This window comes from Panulirus ornatus, chromosome 1 (genome assembly GCF_036320965.1).
Source record: "Panulirus ornatus isolate Po-2019 chromosome 1, ASM3632096v1, whole genome shotgun sequence".
NCBI classification, from domain to species: domain Eukaryota; kingdom Metazoa; phylum Arthropoda; class Malacostraca; order Decapoda; family Palinuridae; genus Panulirus; species Panulirus ornatus.
The window spans coordinates 77819645-77843112 of NC_092224.1; positions in this window are offsets into that span (position 1 = coordinate 77819645).

The following is a 23468-nucleotide window of genomic DNA, read 5'->3' on the forward strand; positions in this document are numbered from 1 at the left end:
ACACATCACGCTCTTTGAAACAGATTTTTGTTACTCTTAGAAAGAGAATTGTGTTCCTCTCGAACGAGTGACATTGTCTTCTGTGGTTCCAAAGATGAATCAACTGAGCTTTCCTCGTGGAAGTTGGGTGTCTTGGCGTAAGAGTTATGTATTACGTACAATATACGGATCCGTCTCCCTTGTTCTTGTATGTGATTCGAAACAGTTTCGACTCCTGGCTTGTTGGTTGTGATCTGGATTGCACGAAATATCCTTCACCAGCGACATTATTGATTCGTGGAATAAGCTCCCAGGACAAGTTGTTTGGAGCAATACTGTTAATGTCTTCCAAAGTAGGCTTACCACCTGTCACTCTTCAGTACTGAACAACTCTTTTTAACCAACCATCATAACGTAGTGGTACATTATGCCACCATTTCAACTATCGACCTCGCCCTGGCCATGCTGCGATAACTGACCAAGATACAATTATCATCCATATGACGAGTAATACAGACATGGAAATTTGGGATGCTGGAGCTCAAAGTTTATCCTCACTACTGTCTTTTACAAAAAGTGAGAGAGAGGTTGCATGTCGTTGGTGATGGGATGTACGACATAAATCACGTTCATTTTACCTTATGACTTTCCTACAGAATTTCCTTCAATCATAATAATCCTGCAAGGTATTTTTTTCTACCCGTTTTCCGTCCGGCGTGTCGCCAGAGAGAGAGAGAGAGAGAGAGAGAGAGTGGAGGGTAGGGAAAGAGCCTTTCCTTAGCAATCTCTTTTTTCCTACTGCTTTTACGGAGACTTCATATTTTTTTTAGTAGTGCTAAGGCCAGACCACCTCGCATGGACCTTGGGGGGTCTGTGTAACTACAGTCTTGCTCGCTGTCCGCAGCACCTGCAGCACTTTCTCCGATACTCTGGTGAGATGGTGCACAGTGTAACCCAGCAATATCGTCTTTATTACCTTCTCGTCGCTCTTAAGTTTCACTCGAGTACATTTCTCTCTGCCCAGCTGCTACTCCTCCAGAACATTACGGTCTTCCCGGCAGCCCCTATTGACGTCATGATCTACGGAGGAGTTTAGTTCATTCTATTTGAGCGAAACAAGGCACCAGAAATACAGCTGGTTCCTCCCAGTGAAGTTCCTCTGGGAACTGGAATTTTACCACTTAAAGGGGTTGTTGACTCCACTTCAGCCACGACTTCCTAATCAGACGCTGTATCCATCGGCCTGCCTGCCGCTCTCGGTCCTCTGCGGTGTTTACCGAACAGAACACGTCCGTATGGTGGTCGTGTGGCGGTCTCGGTACTCGTCATATTCTACTTCAGCAGCGGTAGCGTTCCCCGCGCCTCCCCGTGCCCTTACACCACAGCCATCGGTGCGGTTCTGTACCCTCCGGCAAGCTACATGGAACCACGAAGTCGCAGTCATCGAGTTCAGTGAACGTTCTTCACATTACCGTAGGTAAGGAGAAACTGAACACCCTCACAAATGGCAGCCAGTAACAGCCACAGAGAGAGAGAGAGAGAGAGAGAGAGAGAGAGAGAGAGAGAGAGAGAGAGAGAGAGAGAGAGAGAGAGAGAGAGGGCCCCGCCGTAGATGGCACTGACATACAGCCCTAGCGCGTGAGCTGTCTTGAGTGGTATCCATCTTTATTTCTCACACAGTATAAACCTCGAATCAACAGCGGACGCTCTCCGCCAATCCCGAGGAAGAAGTCCGTATTTTAATGGACACTGACGCATTTAGGGAAAGTATAATAAGAATACAATTCCAATTGAAGCTCGACTCCCTACTTCAAACCTGTTGCTGCCGCTGATCCTCCTTCAAGCACAAACCTCTACCAGTAAGCATCACAGCTCCTTACCACAACCTAGAAATAAAACTTGGTATGGGACACTACTATCGATCATGGCAATATAACCTTGAACACATCCGGTACGTAAAGCTACTCTAAATCACGTTATTTACAATCATTTACGATGTTCATGTGAGCGTATTTTCTGAACATAGGATATTGTCATTACTGTACTGCGTATATCATAATATACAGTCCTGATTTAACGGATAATCGACATCAACGGACACGCCTTCCTGTAAATGTCCGTTAAATCGAGGTTAATTGGCGATCTCCTACCGCCCTGCTCTCTCTCTCATACATGGCGTTCATGAGTGCAAAAAAATAACAGTAACTTCGAATCCTGTAACAGAAGAGGTGGCGACAATCTACCGCCTGGGCAACGTCGTCGCAACTTTTGTTCCCAAGGGCACAGAATCCAATTCAAGTAGTTAGGAGAAAAAGAGAGAAGTTACTCCTGCCAGATAGCCTGTAAATAAAACCCATTTTCTTTTGTGAACTACTTTCTTTTCTGTTATCTTGGCCGGACGATTTATGTGACATCAGCGACACGAACTTGGATTTTTTTTTTTTTCTCATCTCGGTTACTTGCACGCAAATGTACTTAAATGCAATAAGAAAAGAAAATCAGATATATTGATAATGATAATACAAATAACTACTATAAATATTGATAACTGTAATAATAATAATAATAATAATAATAATAATAATAATAATAATAATAACTGATAATAATAATATATCCCTGGGTTAGGGGAGAAAGAATTGTACCTCCGTATTCCCATCGTGTCGTAAAAGGTGACTAAAGGGGACGGGAGCGTAGGGCTGGAAACCCTCCCCTTTCACCCACCTACTTGTACTTTAATTTCCGAAACGGGGAACAGAAGAAGGAGTCAAGCGGGGAGTGCTCATCCTCCTCAAAGGCTCAGGTTGGGTTGTCTAATGTGTGTGGATGTAACCAAGATGAGGAGAAAGGATAGATACGTTGTATGTTTGAGGAAAGAAATCAAGATGTTCTGGCTCTGAGTGAAACAAACCTCAAGGGTAAAGGAGAAGAATGGTATGGAAATGTCTTAGGATTACAGTTAAGGATCGGTGAGAGAAAAAGGGCTAAGGAAGGAGTAGCACAACTGAAGCAGGAGTTGTAGGAGTGTGTAACAAAGTGTAAGGAAGTAAATGCTAGACGAGTAATTATTAGTGCTTACGCACCTGGCCATGAGAAGAAAGATCATGAAAGGCAAGTGTTTTGGGAGCAGCTAAGTGTGTCAGCAGTTCTATGTAAGAGACCAAGTATTAGTGATGGATGATTTAGATGCGAATGTAAGTGATGTGTGGCAGTTGAGTGTATAACTGGGCGCAGGGGGTATTCAGTGTCATGAATGAAACAGTTTGTGGTGTTGTTTGCTGAAAAAGGACTGGTGATAAGGAATACACACAAGTATTCGTATATGAGTATGAGAGATGGTGAGTGAACATTGTTGGATTACATATTAATTGATAAGCGTATAAAAGCGAGACACATGTAAGCGCGCTGAGAGATGCAGCTAGTGGTATTTGTATGATCACTATCTTGTAGAGACGAGAGCGAAGATTTGTAGAGGTTTTCGAAAAAGAAGAAACAATGTTGGGGAGAAGAGTGGTGAGAGTAAGTGGGCTTGGAAAAAAGAGGTGACTTGTGTGAAAAAATACCAGGAGAGACTGATTGTATAATAGCAAAAGGTGAGAGTAAATGAAGCGAAGGGAGTTGCTAGAAATGTTTTTTGGAAGGTATTCAGAATATGTGGCGTGGGAGCAAAGCTGCTAGAAGCAGAAAAGTTTATATCAAGGATGTAAGGCTTGTGTACACGTCGCAAGAGAGGAGAGTGACAGGTTCCAAGGTGAAGGTTGGTCTGCGACCGAGATGTATGATGTCAATGTGATTATCTAATTTGTTTATGGATGGGGTGGGGAGGGAGGTAAATGGGCGAGTCTTGGAGCATGCAGTCTGTGGAGGATGAGAGAGCCTGTGAAGAAAGTTGTTTGCTGATGAAACAGCAATGGTGGGGGATTCGAGTGAGAAACTGCACCAGTTGGTGAGTGAGTTTGGAAGAGTGCGTTAAAGGAGAAAGTTAAGAGTAAATATTAACAAAAGCATGGTTGAGGGACAGGTCACTTGGAGTGCGAGTTTGAATGGAGGAAAATTGGAGGAAGTGAAGCGTTTTAGATATTGGGGAGTGCACATCGCAGCGAATAGAACCATGAAAGTGAAAGTGAGTCATGGGGGAGGGGGCAAAGATTCTGGAAGCACTGAAGAATGTGTGGAAAGAGAGAACGTTACCAGGAAGGGCAAAAATGGGCATGTTTGAAGAATAGTAGTTCCAACAATATTTTATGGATGAGAGGCATGGACCATAGATAAGGCTGTGTGGATGTGTTGGATATGAAATGTTTGACATCAATATGTGGTGGAGGTGGATTGATCGAGTAACCCCTGGTTAACCACAGTTCCTTACCCTACACAGTGGACTTTGTCTGGGCAGTTGATGCACACACCAATATGTGTTCATGGAGGGAGGAATTTTGCTAGAAAATTACGGTGTCTGTATGAAAACATTGCAGGATACCCCGAGAGAGTATTTAATGGAATTTCATACGCTAATTTTGGTTTTAAATGTGTTTTTGTGAAAAGGTTTCAAGAACATCTGGTAACTCTAAGGAAAAGTAACGTTTTTTGTAAAAGAAAAAAAATAATGATAGAGAATTTCATACGAGGATGCTAGTCTGTACAAAAAAAAAAAAAGAAATAAAGTAAAACTCATTTTCGACTGGTGTCCAGCATCTGTAGTAAATTACGAACATCTTATTCAGAAATTCCAGGGGACCTGAGACCAATACATCACAAGCAAGTGTATCCCTTGTCTCTTAATCAACATCCAGCACGCCAATTTCTCACCCCACCCAACAAAGTGGCCTTCACTGCTCAGTTCTACATATTCTTGCATCCAGAAACGACTCTCACCCACGTATTCCCTCGCTATATCTTTCTACCTCATTATTGGTCTCTCTTGTTCCCCCTTCTTCTCTCTACCTCTCTCATTTGCACCGCCTTCAAATACCCTCAATTACCCTTTCATTATCTGTCCTTTCCATACGGCCATACTTCTGAATAGCTCCTTCCACAGTACTCTATTCAACCATTACCTTCCCTCCTCCATTCCTCCCTCTCACAGCCTCACCACCTCATACTCTTCCTTCGTCTCATTTCATTTCCCCAGCCTTAAAACATCCATCTCAGCGCCTTTCACTCTCCCTGTCACTCTGCTCTCGCAGCGCCCCGTCCCTCGGCCACACGTCAAGATAGGCGGAGCTCCTCCGCCTCACAAGGGGGCCTCCGCACGCGCTAACTCACAGTCTTCCCTCTCGCGATTTTTCATCAGAACTCCAGCCAACCTGCCTACCTTTCACTCCTCGATACTGTCAGCGCCACTGACTCAAATGCCAAAGAACTGCAGAATAATGTGAGGGAAGTCGACTGCAAGGGGAGGAAATTGAGAACGAACGCTGAGAAAGGTAAAGTGATTGTGGTTCGAGAGGTGAGGTCTGGGGTGCGAAATATGGCCGTGTGATGGGCGTCTGGAGAGTAGGGTATGATGGTGGGCTTGGCTTTAGCCAGACCCTTAAGGGTAAGGGCAAATACAGTCGAAGTACTCCCAGATGTGTACCACAACAGTAACAACAACCAGCTGTGCAGAACACAACAGAGAACAACGACAGCTCCCCATAACACCACAGCTCCCCACAAATGAAGCATTTCTAACCCAAAACAGCATCATTCCCACCCCCAAAGAACACACAACATACTCGTGAAACACTGCTCAAAAAAAAAAAAAAAAATAGCCACAAACCAACCACATCCTTGAACAGAACAGCCATGAAAAAAATTAACCCAACTTCACCTTCACACAACTCTTAATCCACCAGTCACAACCCCCTGACATTTAAGACGCAGTTGCAATAAGACCTTAACGAACTTTACTGGAACTGACGATAACACCATACCACACTTCCTCCTACAACATTTCGTCCCCAATGCCATCGAGGCACTCACGGGTATACTCAACATCACCACAACATATTCCCAAACATCTGGAAAACAACATCCAACGTGGTTCTCACCTTGAAACCGCCACCTCCAAGCGCCCTAACTCCCACTCCTCATTTCACCCCTTTATCGCTACTATCATCGATATCCAAACTTATCAGAAAAAAATCTATCAATCCACGACAAAATCAAATGTCTATTCCTTGCCCACAGAGCACGGCTTCAGACCGAATCACTCCATAATTATAATACTGCACATGGACCTCACACAACCGCCCCACACTCCCTATCACTAGTTGAGGTTATACCGCGAGTGAAAAGTCACCTATGGACAAGCTGTATCATAGTCAGTTGTCGGGACAGAGCGCGGTCTCCTTTATAGAACATGTGGCTTAAAAGGAGTCCATCGTGAGTCTGCAAAAGAAAGCAGAGCAGACTTGGAGCTACTGAACCTTCCGAAAAAGGGTTCTTGGGTAACACTAGGGCAATTTTAGAGAGGTTTTTGGGTGGGTGGGTCGGTGGGTGTGTGTGTTAGTGTGTGTGTGTGTGTGTGTGTGTGTGTGTGTGTGTGTGTGTGTGTGTGTGTGTGTGTGTGTGTATATATATATATATATATATATATATATATATATATATATATATATATATATATATATATATATATATATTATCCCTGGGGATAGGGGAGAAAGAATACTTCCCTCGTATTCCCTGCGTGTCGTAGAAGGCGACTAAAAGGGAAGGGAGCGGGGGGCTGAAAATCTTCCCCTCTCGTTTTTTTTTTTTTTTTTTCCCAAAAGAAGGAACAGAGAAGGGGGCCAGGTGAAGGTGTTCCCTCAAAGGCCCAGGCCCAGTTAGGTTCGGTAAAATGCTACCTACTGGTTGTGTGAGCCTGATGGGAAATGACCGGTCTAGACCCCGTTGCTCACCAACGTGAGACGAAGGGTATTCGACTGTAGAGTCCTCGCACAGTCATTTCCCAATTAGGGGCGATCATAGCCTAGCAGTAGTGCTCCTGCCTGTCATGCACGGGTCCCGGGTTCGATCCTGACTGTTAGAGGTTTGTATGTTCGATGAAAGTGCGCGCTCGTATGCACTTTGTTCATATATATATATATATATATATATATATATATATATATATATATATATATATATATATATATATATATATACATAAGCTTGAGCTTACCAAGTTCAGAGAAAACGTTTCTGGATTCACCACTAACTTTAAACCACATTAAGTCCTACTTTCTCGCAGTAAGGTCCCTTCACTCCGTCAACATACCCCAGACAACAGAACATCCCCACCACATCTCCCACTCGCATCAACCACACTTTCTCTTGGTAGTGAATGCCATTATAAGCTCGGCTTTCCTCTGCTTTTAAAACCAGAATTTGCTCAACTCGGTTTCTACAAGTATCAGATCCACACAGACAGAAAGACCCCTCAAATGAAAAAAAAAAAAATCTTCCTGTTCATCTTCCAATTTTCTACAAATTACAATTTTCTCTTCTCTCCCCCTCTCTTTCCCTCCTCTTCTTTTCCTCTCGTTCTTGGCAAATTAATCCTCTTACAACCACTACCGTCATTCTGGACACATTCTGCTTTGTACGCCAGCATAGCACAGTTAGTGCACCTGTTTAATCCTGTGCTGACGCATTTCTTTCGTCTGATTCCCCTTATACACACACACACACACACACACACACACACACACACACACACACACACACACACACACACGTCGTAAATGGAATTCCCTCCAGCAACATGGAGACTCCACTCCTATGAAGTTTCAACGCGGCTTAGAAAAATGAGTCTCTCGCTAGGGTGATGACTGAGCGTAGCGAGCCTCCACCGAGTACGCCTGGGATATTGTGGAGACATATGCCATGCAGGTACGGGAGCATTGAGGCGAATTGAGGAAGCCTCCCCACCCACCTCTCTCTCTCTCGACTAGTCCCGCGCTTCGCTTGGTTCCACTGGCGACCTGACACACCGAAAGTCACTTGTTTATTCTGTCTGTGTTTTGCATGTCGTCCGTCGGGTGTGTGTGTGTTGTGTATTCTGCCGGTGCTCTGTTGTTGCTCTTGTGCCAACGTTGCTTTTTTGTGTTCGTGTGTGTGTGTCTCTCTTGTATTTTTATACTGTTTTTTTCATCAGGGGTTACATGTTATTTGCCCGGGAAATTTACACAGTTTCTATGTTTATCTTTTATATTCACGTTCTAAATATATATATATATATATATATATATATATATATATATATATATATATATATATATATATATATATATATACATATATATATATTGCTGTTACATAGAGCTGTCATGAATTAAATTAGGTTCACAGGTTTTCGGAAAATGTCTTTCCACTTCCTCAGAAAGATTCAGACACCGCCTTTCCTTTTCTTTCCCCCGTTTCTCTATTACTGTGCCCATTTTTCCCTTCAGTGCCTGGATGGCGGTCCCCGTCTATGACAGGTGACTTGAGTCGTACATAAACAGACCAGTGCTCCAGATGTGTGGGTCCAGTACATTACTCCTCACCCTCCACCCTCCTCGGTACACCCTCGACCGTCACCTGAAATGTCTTCACCATTAGAATGGCAACCTCCATCCCACCGCTCGAGAGCAGTCGAGTAATATGGACCACGGGCGCCAGCTTCGCTCGGGCAGAACAACTAGTACGATTACACACTCCTAATGCTGTATCTTGACACATACACACATCTGTCAGGGCCTTCAACTTTGTTATTCGGTCGTCCAAACAGATCCTCCAACAACCGTGATATCGTTTCTCATCCACCTCGACGTCGGGTCAACTTAATTCTACACCCTGTCTGTCTACCGTCACCATACTAGCAGTGATGGTCCATGGACGCCAGCCACCACTTGGGTTCTCCTGCTATCCACAATGCGTGATATTTTCTAAGTATACCATCATATTCCCCCATCCCGATCCTCCTCCACCACTCTTGCTTAACACACCCTACTCTCTCTCTCTCTCTCTCTCTCTCTCTCTCTCTCTCTCTCTCTCTCTCTCTCTCTCTCTCTCTCTCTCTCTCTCTCTCCCTTCCTTTTTATCCCTTCCATTCTCCCTCTCCCTTCCACTTTCCTCTACCTGTCCCTCATTTCCAGACTTCCATCGCACTTTCCCTCACCAACCCTAACCCAGTATCTCCTCCTGTTTCCTTTTCCCATTCTCCCTCTAACCCTTCCGCCTCCCCCCACCTTCGTCCCCTCCCCCGAGTCACCACCACCACCACCACCACCTCCCTCTCCTCCAACAATACTCTCCAACAACTCCTCAGGCGGATCCAGAGTGTGCCAGAGAAGGACGCGTCGTCTAACGAGACGCCTGGAAATAATTGGGTATTACGGAGGCGAAGTCTCAGTCACCCACGATGTGAGACACTGGAAACCTTGTCATCAGCTCCCTCCTGACAAACAACCTTTAGGAGCAGCTTCTTGCTGGCGAGGAAGCTATGTAATCAGCCTTTTTCCCCGACACACACACACACACACACACACACACACACACACACACACACACATATATATATATATATATATATATATATATATATATATATATATATATATATATATATATATATATATACAGTAGTGATCAGCTCACCCCTGCACAGCAATTCTGCAACCAGCTTCATCTAGCCCGAGGTGTCTTGTCAGCAAAGCTTCATGCTGGGAAAGACACCACCTTGTGATCACTTTAATCCAAACAAATCTTAGATTAGATTAGTTCGGGCACACATACCATGCAACCTTCTCCGCAGTTACACAAAGTTTAGCTTGTTGGCTTCAGAAATGAATGAAAAATGGTCTCATTTGCATCCATCCAGACTCCAGCTGTCACACTTAATGCACCTAAACCAGAGGTTATCACTCACAGCCAAGGTTCACAAACTACGCCACTATTTACGTTGATCGCTTTACATGCCCTTGTGTAGCTTACTGAGAGCATGTCGCATCCTGTACATCACATCTATCCAATTCTTTCTATCCTTCTCACATCCTGCTCCCTCTTGAATATTGGGTGCCCGGATACCCAAAAGCCATTTTTACTCCATCTTTCCCTCCCTTCGATCCACCTCTTCTCGCTCCCTCCACATATGCCGCATGGATCCTCATAATGAGTGAGTCTTTCTTCATTCATCTTCTCCATATGCTCGAACCATTTCAGCCCAATGTGGTCGGTCGGCTTTCTGCTTTCAACTGTGCACATCATCGCACCTATCTTTCTCTCTCTCTATGACACTGTCATTTCTTAAGCGACCAGTACATATATCGTTTTCCTTTTCTATGTATTCAAAGCTTATGACTCGAATCCATGTAACATTGCCATACCTTCAAGCATGCTCATCTGTTCCTCTACAGACGCCGAACTTTCCTTTCGCTCGCTCTTTAACACATATACAGAACCCTAACCCCGTCTTCCTTTCTGTGACTCAATGAAATTATATGGTTCCATAAGCTGCCATGTTCACTCTCTCAGGCATTCCACTTCCTCCAAGTCCTCACCATATATAAACTCACACTCAGACCATCCTGTCTCGCATTCCCCTTGCTGCACCTCATTACATCAACTATGTTCACGTTTCCTCTCAGCGCGACCCTATCATAGTCTTTCCCAATCTCTGTCACCAGCTTCCAGTGGGTGTTTGCGGACTCTGACACGAGGGCAAAGGAGTCATCTTTCACGCCCCTGTCCCGCACATCCAGTACACTGCAAACTCGCTTCTCGTTCTACAAGCCTCTCATTTACCTCCACCTACCAGTTCATGAACGGCTCAAATAGCCATGATGACATCGCGTATCCATGATGTCCACCCACCTTCGTCGGGAACCATTCACCTCACTACCCTCCAACTCCCACACATGCCATACTCTCCTGACGAAAAGTTCGTCACTGCTACATTCAGAAACTTTATGTTCACTCCACGTATCCAAGCACCATTCATATGGCATCTATGTTAACCCTGTTAAGACGCCATACAGGTCGTCCTGTCTCCTCACGTACTTGTCACGTTCATTACCCAAGGCAAACATCCGATCCCCACACTCTTGATGCCACATCGCTCCTCCTCAGTCAAGCTGCTTTGTGCACTATGCCAACATCCTGATCATCAGTCGCCCATAGATAGATAGATGTTTATTGGCCGCCATATTATATCTGGGATTACACATTTCAAATACCGTAGCATGTTTAAATATGGTAGCATGTTCTATTCTAAAAGACACATTTCCGTAAGAACAGAAGTGCAGTGTCACAAAAATTTATTACAGGCATGGCTAGGCCATATTGGCGTCATTGTATATATGAATAAATTCATACGCGTATCCTTGGGTCAGTAATATATCACATTCCAATAAGACACACGCAATAATGTAAAACAAATAATATACTTGATTACATCTATATATTACTATACTTTTCATTTATAAGACTAAGTAATTCGGGGATTATATAACAGACTAAGGCGTACCTTGTTTTCAAAGCGTAAATTTTGTAAAGCAGGTAACTTTTCTGTTGGCGTAAGAGCAGTGTGTGGGAACAAGTATACTTAACACTTATACCCCCACACTTCGAACGATCATACTTAACGTACCGAAACCAGAGGTTATCATTCACAGATTAGAAGGTTCAGTAACTGCTCCACTGTTTACGTTCATTGCTTTCTATGTCCTTGTGCAACTCATGTGTGTATACTCCATCAGTCCTCAGGTACCTCATCGTAGGTCATACATCCGTCGAGCACTCTTACTAGCTAACTAATCAACAGCACTGTCGCTCCCTCTCGTTAGAAACTCACCTGCAAATCCCATATACTCGTAACGTTTTACCACATTCCGTCTTACGCAAGGTTTTCACTACCTCCACTTTTTTTTTTCTGCCTCATGTCTTGACGCGCTCACGCGGGATGCCGTCTCATTCCACAAACACCACATCTGCCTCGCCTGTCGTTCACCACATTCAGCAAGCCGCCATAATACTGGCTCCATCTCCTTCACGCATCTTGTCACCAGTACATTGTTTCCTCTCCTCACTGTCATCCCCATTTGTTCCCTGTTGTCCTCACACGAGTCACTTCCATTCTAAATCTTTTCTTTGTTTGTCCCCGAAGTTCATCGGTTCTGTGAAGTTTTTCAATCTCTCTCTCTCTCTCTCTCTCTCTCTCTCTCTCTCTCTCTCTCTCTCTCTCTCTCTCTCTCTCCATCTCTCACTTTTCCTCTTCTTCAGCTCTCAAACGTTCTTCTCTTCACCTCCCGCCACTTTCTCTTCTATCCCCCCTATTAACTGATGATCTTTCTGTATAGATACTTTTTATCCACCTTCCTTACCCTTTCCGCAAGCGATTTAAGATCCTCATTCCACCACCCACTACACACTCTAGATATCTTTTGATCATATTCATGGCGGCATAAAGACCTTATTATGGTCAGCTTCATCTCTCCTCAGAAAACATTGAGTCAGCTCTTCATCCTTTACACAAAAATCCTCCGATGACCTCCTTTCTGGTTTAGAAATCCTGTCGCTTTAACCCCGGCACGAAAATCTTGTGACAAGCTCTACCCCGATGTAGGCGGCTAGTGAATACTTTCATCACAACAAAACATCTTTTGTGATCGCTTTCATCCGGGCACAAAAGCCTGATAATCATGCCTCCCTCCGGAAGAGGGAAACATGTTTTTCCTGTCTCCTTCTTCTCCTCCTCCTTCTTCTTCTTCTTCTTCTTCTTCTTCTTCTTCTTCTTCTTCTTTCTCCCCTACAATCAGCACCCTAATCCGAAACAAAGCAGAGATGTGTTTGACCTGATTCTTACAGGTCGGGTGAGACGCATCCGCACCAAATCAGGGCCTCTGACCTGACTCTTTAAGGATCAAAACAAAGGCTGGTGGTTTCGGAGGTGTAGTGCAGAAAGTCTCCGGCCAGGCCCGCAGGGGGTAAGGTCAAAGACCTTCACAATGTTTTGAGGTTGTGGTGGAAACAGACTTGGTGGTGTTTCCCTCCAGAGTGAATGTGATGATACACAGGAATAACACAGGACAGCAAAACAGCAACAGACCAATGGGTCCACTCGAGGCTGCTTGTGATAATGGAAGAGATCAGACACAGACGCTACGTGCTAAGAGCAGAAAAGCAAACAGATGACTTAAAAGGAAATACCTGTAAGGTCCCCATGTAGCTAAAGAGACGCAAATGGTAATCAAGACTTAGAACTGAAGCGAAGGACTTCCTCAACTCCAGTTCTCCAACTCAACTACAGTTTATAATTTCGTCTGCTCTTACCAGTTAATCATTCCCGTCGAAGAGAAAAATACTTCCTCTTGTTCAGTACAAACCGTGTGCCCATGAGACTGTATCGATTACTACGAGGTAAAATATGCTGTTCAGGCCGAGATTGTCAAAGCCTACGCTTTCCTGTTCTAGACTACTTAAGTTTCAGTAGTCTACATTGCTCTAATGGAATTTATATTTCTCAGCCCAGAAATCATATCGAACTCATATATTAACAGACCGCTGGGTCCTTTCGATGACGTTTGCGATGTTGGAAGACATCAGAAACTTACATATCGGCGAGGTAAGGTCAAAAAGATGTTTCAGAATGAAAAACCCTGCAATTTCTTTTTTCCTGAGGCTAAGGAGGTGCAAATATTGTCAGTCGTGGTGGACTTGAAGCGAAATATATGTATATCAAGGCTGTTCTCAAAACGTTTCTATAGTACTTCTTCCAACCACTCTAACTGGTAAATCATTCCACATGTTAGCAATCCTGGTGAAGGAGAAGTACTAAGCCTCCTTCGAGGTTAAACGTTTGCCCACGAGTTCGTAGCCATTGTGACGGCGAAATCGGACAAATAAAGCCTTAAGTATCTTGGTAGAGCGAAATTATCGAAGCCTTTGAAAATTTTGAAAGCCTGTAGTGGATCATCCTTTAACCTTCTCTTTCCTGAGCTGAATAAATTCAGGTCCTTCAGTCGACTGTAACAGGATTTATTTCTCGATTCAGAAATCATCTTGGTAGTTCGACCTTGAACTCTCTCCATCCTGTCTACGTCTTTCTCTTTTTTGAGGTAGAGTGCTCAAAACTGGACACAACATACTAAATGCGGACGCTCCAACGAATTATATAAACAGTGAGGATAATTTCCTTAGACTTAAATTCAAAAGCCCGAACTACGAATCCAAGAATTTTTGTTCGCCAATTTTACTGCTTCTCTGCCTGCTCGCTTGTCTTACGGACACCACAGATTAGCAGACCCGAGTCTTTTGCCTCATTCACCTTTTGCAGTTCAACAAAATTCCTACTGTATCTTGCTTTCTCGTTTTTACTACCGAAAAGTAAGATTCTGGCCTTATCGATATCAAAATCCATTTGCCTCTTATGAGCCCAACCCGCTACTGTGTCTATGTCAGTTTAATGCTACTGACGTTCAGTTTCAATTGCTGATTTATATCCCGGCTTAATATCGTCTGCGAATATCGGCATCTTACGATCCATCCCATTATCATTATCATTAATACTTATGAGAAAGAGAACCACTCCCAAGACTGATCCTTGTGGCACTCCACTTGTTACGTCTAAACATTCTCGTGTTTGACCATTAATCACAACTCTGTGTGTACGACCAGTCAACTAATTTCACAATCACCTAAGCACAACCCCATCAATAACATGTGACTAGACTTTCGCTCGTAATTTCGATGCGAAACTTTACCGAATGCTTCTTCCCAAAATCTACAAGGATGACAATCTCTACTCGACTTTCATCAAACATATTCATTATAACGTAAGTAAAATCAAATATTTCGGTAGCTCTCTACTGAACTGTCTCTATTGTCTGTACATTTTTTTTCATGTAGGGTAACCAAAACAGAAAACAATATATACTGGTTTGGGACACACAGGTGAACCGTATAGAGCATTGATTCGAATCCCCTGAACTAAGAATCCTGAACTTTTATTCGCCCGTTTACTGCTGCTTCCAACGCTCTGTTTATCTGATTTCAGATCATCTGAGATAATTACATCGAAGTTTTCTTCCTCATTTAAGTTTTGTAGGTCAAAAAAAAATTCGTCCTGTAATTTGCCTTCTCGTTTTAACTTGCAACTTGTACAAATTTACATCTATCGACATCAAAATCAATTTGCCAACTTCGAGCCCACAGTCTATCAGTCTGGTCATGCCATCTCGCAGGTGTAGTCGCTTAAAATATACACTGTACTGTCAATGAGCTCACAATATCCGCTGTACCGTCACTGAGCTCACAATATACGCTGTACCGTCACTGAGCTCACAATATACGCTGTACCGTCACTGAGCTCACAATATACGCTGTACCGTCACTGAGCTCACAATATACGGTGTACCGTCACTGAGCTCACAATATACGGTGCACCGTCACTGAGCTCACAATATACACTGTACCGTCACTGAGCTCACAATATACGCTGTACCGTCACTGAGCTCACAATATACGCTGTGCCGTCACTGAGCTCAAAATATACGCTGTACCGTCACTGAGCTCACAATATACGCTGTACCGTTACGAGGGTTTTGACATTTTGCCACACAGGCCATCATCAATAGTACCGCGGAGTCTTTTAAGATCCAAGCAAAAACGACAACGACGCCGGCGATAGATCGTCATCGCTCGGGGGCGTAGTGCCTCTCTAAACCTCCTGACGGAGTGTGCATCTCTGGCTGGAGGAACCCACAGTCGATCTTAAGGTACTGACGCAAGGCAACGTAAAGTATCCGAAGATCCGGTACGAGCCGCTGTGTGGCTTACTAACGAAGGTGTCTGCCTCGACGCTAAGCTACGCTAATGTATGTACAATGAATGAGTCCGTGTTTCACTCTGGGTATATTCAGAGGCAGGCAATACCTGTGACGGTGGCGTCACACCGTGTCCAGGGGGTCCCAAGACCGGAGGAGTTAGGGAAAACGTCTCGTGTGTGTGTGTGTGTGTGTGTGTGTGTGTGTGTGTGTCTGTGTGTGTGTGTGTGTGTGCCAGGATAACGTGTGTGCAGGGCATCCCTACTGAGTGTGAAGATATCTTCTGGGAAAGCACAGACGTGGAAGAGCCAGACTTAAGCATTTTGGGAATGTTAGGAATCTTGTAATTACTTTTGTCATTTTTTTTTCTACTGTTGCTTTCGCTCAATGGGAGTCATAGAAAGTAGCTTGGTTAAGGGAAAAAAATTACTCACACTGGTATTTTCATACTAAATAGCGTGTTTATAAGGTCTTAACTATGTTATTATTGCCGTTTTCAAAATGTTCGAAGATTCTCTGAATCATTGAACCTCCACAGTCAAAATGACAATTTGCAGGTTATTCTCTGTGAAGTATCTGTATGCAACATTCAAACACTATTATATGAATGTCTGATTTTTTCCCATTATCATAAACAGCCTAGCAAGGACTCTGATGGTCTGGTGGTGTTTGAAACTCCTTTGTGTTCCATTTGTAATCAGTACTTCACATGGTCGTTTTGCATTATAATGTCGTCACAGTTAAAGAAAAAAATCTAAAATTTATCATTAACAATGTTCCTTTTATAATCAAATGGGGTCAATAGCTGTGGTGCGAACAGCGTTCTTCTAACGAGAGATAATAATAACAATAATAATAATAATAATAATAATAATAATAATAATAATAATAATAATAATAATACCAATATTGAAAATAATAATGATAATAATTATAATAATAATAATAATAATAATAATAATAATAATAATAATAATAATAAAATGATAATAATAATAATAATACCTTATTTCTGAGAATTTAGTACATAAACAACATAATCTCACGTTACAATACATGAAAGGAAAAAAAAAAAAAAATACAAGAGCATACCACGGCAAAAAAATAAAAGATATCATTCAAATCATAAAACCTTGACGTGTGTAATACAACGTACAAGATGCGCCATTACACGTCAGTCAAAGAAGACATTTGCATAAGGGAGGCTGGCCTCAGACAGCGCCGGGTATGCTGGGATGTGTAACAGGTGATGTGCGCTACAAGTGTCGCTATCATGGCTGAATGTGTCGTTGGAGGCAATAAGAGGTGGCGACTAGGGTCATCTCCCTCACCGAAGTCAAGACGATGGCCTTCATGGACGGACGTAGTGTCAGTAACACCAAAGACGGACTGAGGGAAGCACTCAAGACGGCGCCTGGCATACCCACCTCCCCACCATACTGTTATGGACGTTTCATCATCTCCCCATCACCTCACACAGTCTTCCATTCTCTCAAGGCGCATTAGAGACTGGTGAACGTACGGGAGTGCACCGCCCAGTTCAGAGAGGATCTGTTGGACTTCGTACTTGGCAAAATTGGTCTCAAGTGTCTTGTGGACAGACAACACTGGCGTCTCACTTCCTCTTGGCCGGACGTGCATATATATATATATATATATATATATATATATATATATATATATATATATATATATATATATATATATATACTGTAGGCCTCCAAATCCATGTTCTATAGATGATATTTCTCTGGGTAACACTCACACACACACACACACACACACACACACACACACACTCAGATGATGTAGTACGAGTGTAAAACTCCCTTCCCTAAGGGTACAGTAAACAATAAACAAAAGTAATTACAAATGCTTAAATTTCCGAGTGTCTTCCGCCATCAGTGGACCAGGTAACTCTTGGAAGTAGTTGTCGGTAGCAATGGCAGTGACTCTCTCCCCTCAAAAGAAGTGGCTAGCGATCATCTTCACCTTGGTTGAGAAAAAGATCTTGTGACTAGGCTTTATTCAGCCACAAGAACCGTCTGATTAGCTGCGTGCCACCACACTCACCTCGTAGTGAGCTTCACTTTCCAGCACACAAACCCTGCAGCTCTGTTCGGGGATGTAAGCCCTCATCATGAACTTCATCCCTGCTGAGAGAACTTGCTGATCAGCCTCAACCCCCCTCCCCCCCAATAATACGTTCATAATCCTCATCTTGGCACTGAATCTTTGAAGAAGTCTGGTGAATCTCTAGTCTGGCGAATCCTTGTGCAAGGTATCGTGTTGGCTACCTTCATCCTGACCACGAAACTCATGTGTACGTGTATCACCTAACCTTGCGTGGGTCACCCTTAACACAGGTATCGTCAGTTGCCATATATGTGTCGCCTCACACGCACTCTATGATCCGACCTGAGGAGAATTCCTCACCCGACAAATGTGGTGGATAGAAACCCTTTGTCTTGTGGTCAATACAGAATTCTCTCGGTTGGGAATTTGAAAGCATTGGTCCACCTCTCTCACCATGTCGCATCTCGTGCCTCATATTCTCTCTCTCTCTCTCTCTCTCTCTCTCTCTCTCTCTCTCTCTCTCTCTCTCTCTCTCCGTCTTAGTCTTCCTTTTCACCTAAATCTCTATTCTTTTCATTTTCCACCCTACCTCTTTCCCTCCCTCTCCGTGCTTCTCGTCCCCTTGCTCTCCATCCCTCGCCCCTGCCCCCCACCCCATTTCTCTCTCACTCTATCTCTATCTATCTATCTATCTATCTATCTATCTATCTCCCTCCCTCCCTCCCTTGCGTACCTCTCGCCATAAATCAGCCGCCCGGATCGCTCCGTCTACCTCCATTCTCTTAAGCCGTCCGCTTCGCCTAAATTTTCCATCCCTCACAGTCTCCCGTCTCCTGCACCGTCTGGTCACCTTCCCTCACCATCGCCTCCCTCACGCCAGGCACTCTGGAAGCCTCCACTGCTTCCTCCCATTGCGATCTTTTACCCCTCACACTTCCTCCCCTCCACTGCACAGTGGGATAACTCCATCCTGCGGGGTTAATTGAGTTATCCATGACTTATATCAGTGCGTTCGCTGGGTTAAGACATTCAGCCTTCAAACTCAAATCTTCGCGATATTTCAATGCTAATATTTTTCTTCTTTTCTAAACTAATTACCTGCCACAGTCTTGAAGTCTGTTCATTTAAATGGAGAGTTCTTTCTGTCGGGTCCGAGAGAGAGAGAGAGAGAGAGAGAGAGAGAGAGAGAGAGAGAGAGAGAGAGAGAGAGAGAGAGAGAGAGAATAATTGTGCGGGAGCGTCTCGTTCCTCGTGTTCAGGATGATGTCAATTTACTCAAGAGATTACATCTATCATGGCCAAGACATTTAATTTCTCTTGGAAAAAAAAAAATGTCTCTAATCTCTTTTACTCCGTCTTGCTTAAAAGAATGACCCATGAGGGAAATTTCGTTACGGATGCGCGTTGCTTACAGCTGAAGGAAACTGAGGCACAGTGGATCGGTCGAAAGAAAACGGTGGATCTAAAGCTCTAGCGAAAGAAAATGTAGTGTGAGGGGGGGGGTTAGCTGAACTATTGTGTACAGTTTTCAGTTTAACTGTGTGAATGACGATACGACCCACGACCACGATGCTCCGAGTATGGTGTTTCGTGCCTTTGACTTGACCCTCAAGTGCCCTGACCTTTGACCTAACCTTTAATTGTAAGGTCAAAGACAATACCATTATGCCCAAAGGTCGCACGTGGCGCCCGTGGGTCGTACCGGCCGTGTTCAAAGGGGTTTTAAAACGTAAACCCACGTAACATAAGTCTGGGGTGACATTTCACATTCCCTTGATAACAGAGAGTCGTTTAGTGTACACAGGAGGGGTTTATGTATGGGCCAACCTCGATCTTGCGAGCTCGTATGCGCGTCATGTATTGGATACGTTTATATACAGAGGTTTATATCAGAATTCTCGTCCGTAGTCGAGATTAACATAACTTAGTCATTTATAAGATACGTTTATATACACACAGGTTTATATCAGAATTTTCGTCCGTAGAGTAGATTAAGATAACTTCTGGAGACACGGATGACTTCACACGACACGTCTGGCCCAGCGGGATGTGGTGTTGACATGACGCTGGATGACATGCGCGTGGGACGGGCTCTACTCCCGGTCGTTTATTTCGGCAGAACAACCGGCACGAGGCAATTTTGGTTCTCTGCTCCCGTCGTTGAGACACGCTTGGGGATCCACCTCCTCCGCCCACCACGACTATACTCATTCCTCCCTGAAATCTTCATTACGCCCTTGGGCGAGGGGGGGCGCTACCATGTCTCCTCCCCCCCCCCCCCTATGATATTCATGAACTCGCCGCCACCTGGTGGTTGATATTCGTGTACGTGAACAACGAAGACGGTGGCATAGTAGAGCGAACCTCACCAGGGAGGGATATATATATATATATATATATATATATATATATATATATATATATATATATAAATCCTCCCCTCCTTGTATTAACTTTCTAAAATGGGAAACAGAAGAAGGAGTCACGCGGGGAGTGATCATCCTCCTCGAAGGCTCAGAGTGGGGTGCCTAAATGTGTGTGGATGTAACCAAGATGTGAAAAAAGGAGAGATAGGTAGTATGTTTGAGGAAAGGAACCTGGATGTTTTGGCTCTGAGTGAAACGAAGCTCAAGGGTAAAGGGGAAGAGTGGTTTGGAAATGTCTGGGGAGTGAAGTCAGGGGTTAGTGAGAGGACAAGAGCAAGGGAAGGAGTAGCAATACTCCTGAAACAGGAGTTGTGGGAGTATGTGATAGAATGTAAGAAAGTAAATTCTCGATTAATATGGGTAAAATTGAAAGTTGATGGAGAGAGGTGGGTGATTATTGGTGCGTATGCACCTGGGCATGAGAAGAAAGATCATGAGAGGCAAGTGTTTTGGGAGCAGCTGAATGAGTGTGTTAGCGGTTTTGATGCACGAGACCGGGTTATAGTGATGGGTGATTTGAATGCAAAGGTGAGTAATGTGGCAGTTGAGGGAATAATGGGTATGCATGGGGTGTTCAGTGTTGTAAATGGAAATGGTGAAGAGCTTGTAGATTTATGTGCTGAAAAAGGACTGATGATTGGGAATACCTGGTTTAAAAAGCGAGATATACATAAGTATACTTATGTAAGTAGGAGAGATGGCCAGAAAGCGTTATTGGATTACGTGTTAATTGACAGGCGTGCGAAAGAGAGACTTTTGGATGTTAATGTGCTGAGAGGTGCAACTGGAGGGATGTCTGATCATTATCTTGTGGAGGCTAAGGTGAAGATTAGTATGGGTTTTCAGAAAAGAGGAGTGAATGTTGGGGTGAAGAAGGTGGTGAGAGTAAGTGAGCTTGGGAAGGAGACCTGTGTGGGGAAGTACCAGGAGAGACTGTGTACAGAATGGAAAAAGGTGAGAACAATGGAAGTAAGGGGAGTGGGGGAGGAATGGGATGTATTTAGGGAATCAGTGATGGATTGCGCAAAAGATGCTTGTGGCATGAGAAGAGTGGGAGGTGGGCTGTTTAGAAAGGGTAGTGAGTGGTGGGATGAAGAAGTAAGAGTATTAGTGAAAGAGAAGAGAGAGGCGTTTGGACGATTTTTGCAGGGAAAAAATGCAATTGAGTGGGAGAAGTATAAAAGAAAGAGACAGGAGGTCAAGAGAAAGGTGCAAGAGGTGAAAAAAAGGGCAAATGAGAGTTGGGGTGAGAGACTATCAGTAAATTTTAGGGAGAATAAAAAGATGTTCTGGAAGGAGGTAAATAGGGTGCGTAAGACAAGGGAGCAAATGGGAACTTCAGTGAAGGGCGTAAATGGGGAGGTGATAACAAGTAGCGGTGATGTGAGAAGGAGATGGAATGAGTATTTTGAAGGTTTGTTGAATGTGTCTGATGACAGAGTGGCAGATATAGGGTGTTTTGGTCGAGGTGGTGTGCAAAGTGAGAGGGTTAGGGAAAATGATTTGGTAAACAGAGAAGAGGTAGTAAAAGCTTTGCGGAAGATGAAAGCCGGCAAGGCAGCAGGTTTGGATGGTATTGCAGTGGAATTTATTAAAAAAGGGGGTGACTGTATTGTTGACTGGTTGGTAAGGTTATTTAATGTATGTATGACTCATGGTGAGGTGCCTGAGGATTGGCGGAATGCGTGCATAGTGCCATTGTACAAAGGCAAAGGGGATAAGAGTGAGTGCTCAAATTACAGAGGTATAAGTTTGTTGAGTATTCCTGGTAAATTATATGGGAGGGTATTGATTGAGAGGGTGAAGGCATGTACAGAGCATCAGATTGGGGAAGAGCAGTGCGGTTTCAGAAGTGGTAGAGGATGTGTGGATCAGGTGTTTGCTTTGAAGAATGTATGTGAGAAATACTTAGAAAAGCAAATGGATTTGTATGTAGCATTTATGGATCTGGAGAAGGCATATGATAGAGTTGATAGAGATGCTCTGTGGAAGGTATTAAGAATTTATGGTGTGGGAGGCAAGTTGTTAGAAGCAGTGAAAAGTTTTTATCGAGGATGTAAGGCATGTGTACGTGTAGGAAGAGAGGAAAGTGATTGGTTCTCAGTAAATGTAGGTTTGCGGCAGGGGTGTGTGATGTCTCCATGGTTGTTTAATTTGTTTATGGATGGGGTTGTTAGGGAGGTAAATGCAAGAGTCCTGGAAAGAGGGGCAAGTATGAAGTCTGTTGGGGATGAGAGAGCTTGGGAAGTGAGTCAGTTGTTGTTCGCTGATGATACAGCACTGGTGGCTGATTCATGTGAGAAACTGCAGAAGCTGGTGACTGAGTTTGGTAAAGTGTGTGGAAGAAGAAAGTTAAGAGTAAATGGGAATAAGAGCAAGGTTATTAGGTACAGTAGGGGTGAGGGTCAAGTCAATTGGGAGGTGAGTTTGAATGGAGAAAAACTGGAGGAAGTGAAGTGTTTTAGATATCTGGGAGTGGATCTGGCAGCGGATGGAACCATGGAAGCGGAAGTGGATCATAGGGTGGGGGAGGGGGCGAAAATTTTGGGAGCCTTGAAAAATGTGTGGAAGTCGAGAACATTATCTCGGAAAGCAAAAATGGGTATGTTTGAAGGAATAGTGGTTCCAACAATGTTGTATGGTTGCGAGGCGTGGGCTATGGATAGAGATGTGCGCAGGAGGATGGATGTGCTGGAAATGAGATGTTTGAGGACAATGTGTGGTGTGAGGTGGTTTGATCGAGTAAGTAACGTAAGGGTAAGAGAGATGTGTGGAAATAAAAAGAGCGTGGTTGAGAGAGCAGAAGAGGGTGTTTTGAAATGGTTTGGGCACATGGAGAGAATGAGTGAGGAAAGATTGACCAAGAGGATATATATGTCGGAGGTGGAGGGAACGAGGAGAAGAGGGAGACCAAATTGGAGGTGGAAAGATGGAGTGAAAAAGATTTTGTGTGATCGGGGCCTGAACATGCAGGAGGGTGAAAGGAGGGCAAGGAATAGAGTGAATTGGAGCCATGTGGTATACAGGGGTTGACGTGCTGTCAGTGGATTGAATCAAGGCATGTGAAGCGTCTGGGGTAAACCATGGAAAGCTGTGTAGGTATGTATATTTGCGTGTGTGGACGTGTGTATGTACATGTGTATGGGGGGGGGGGGGTTGGGCCATTTCTTTCGTCTGTTTCCTTGCGCTACCTCGCAAACGCGGGAGACAGCGACAA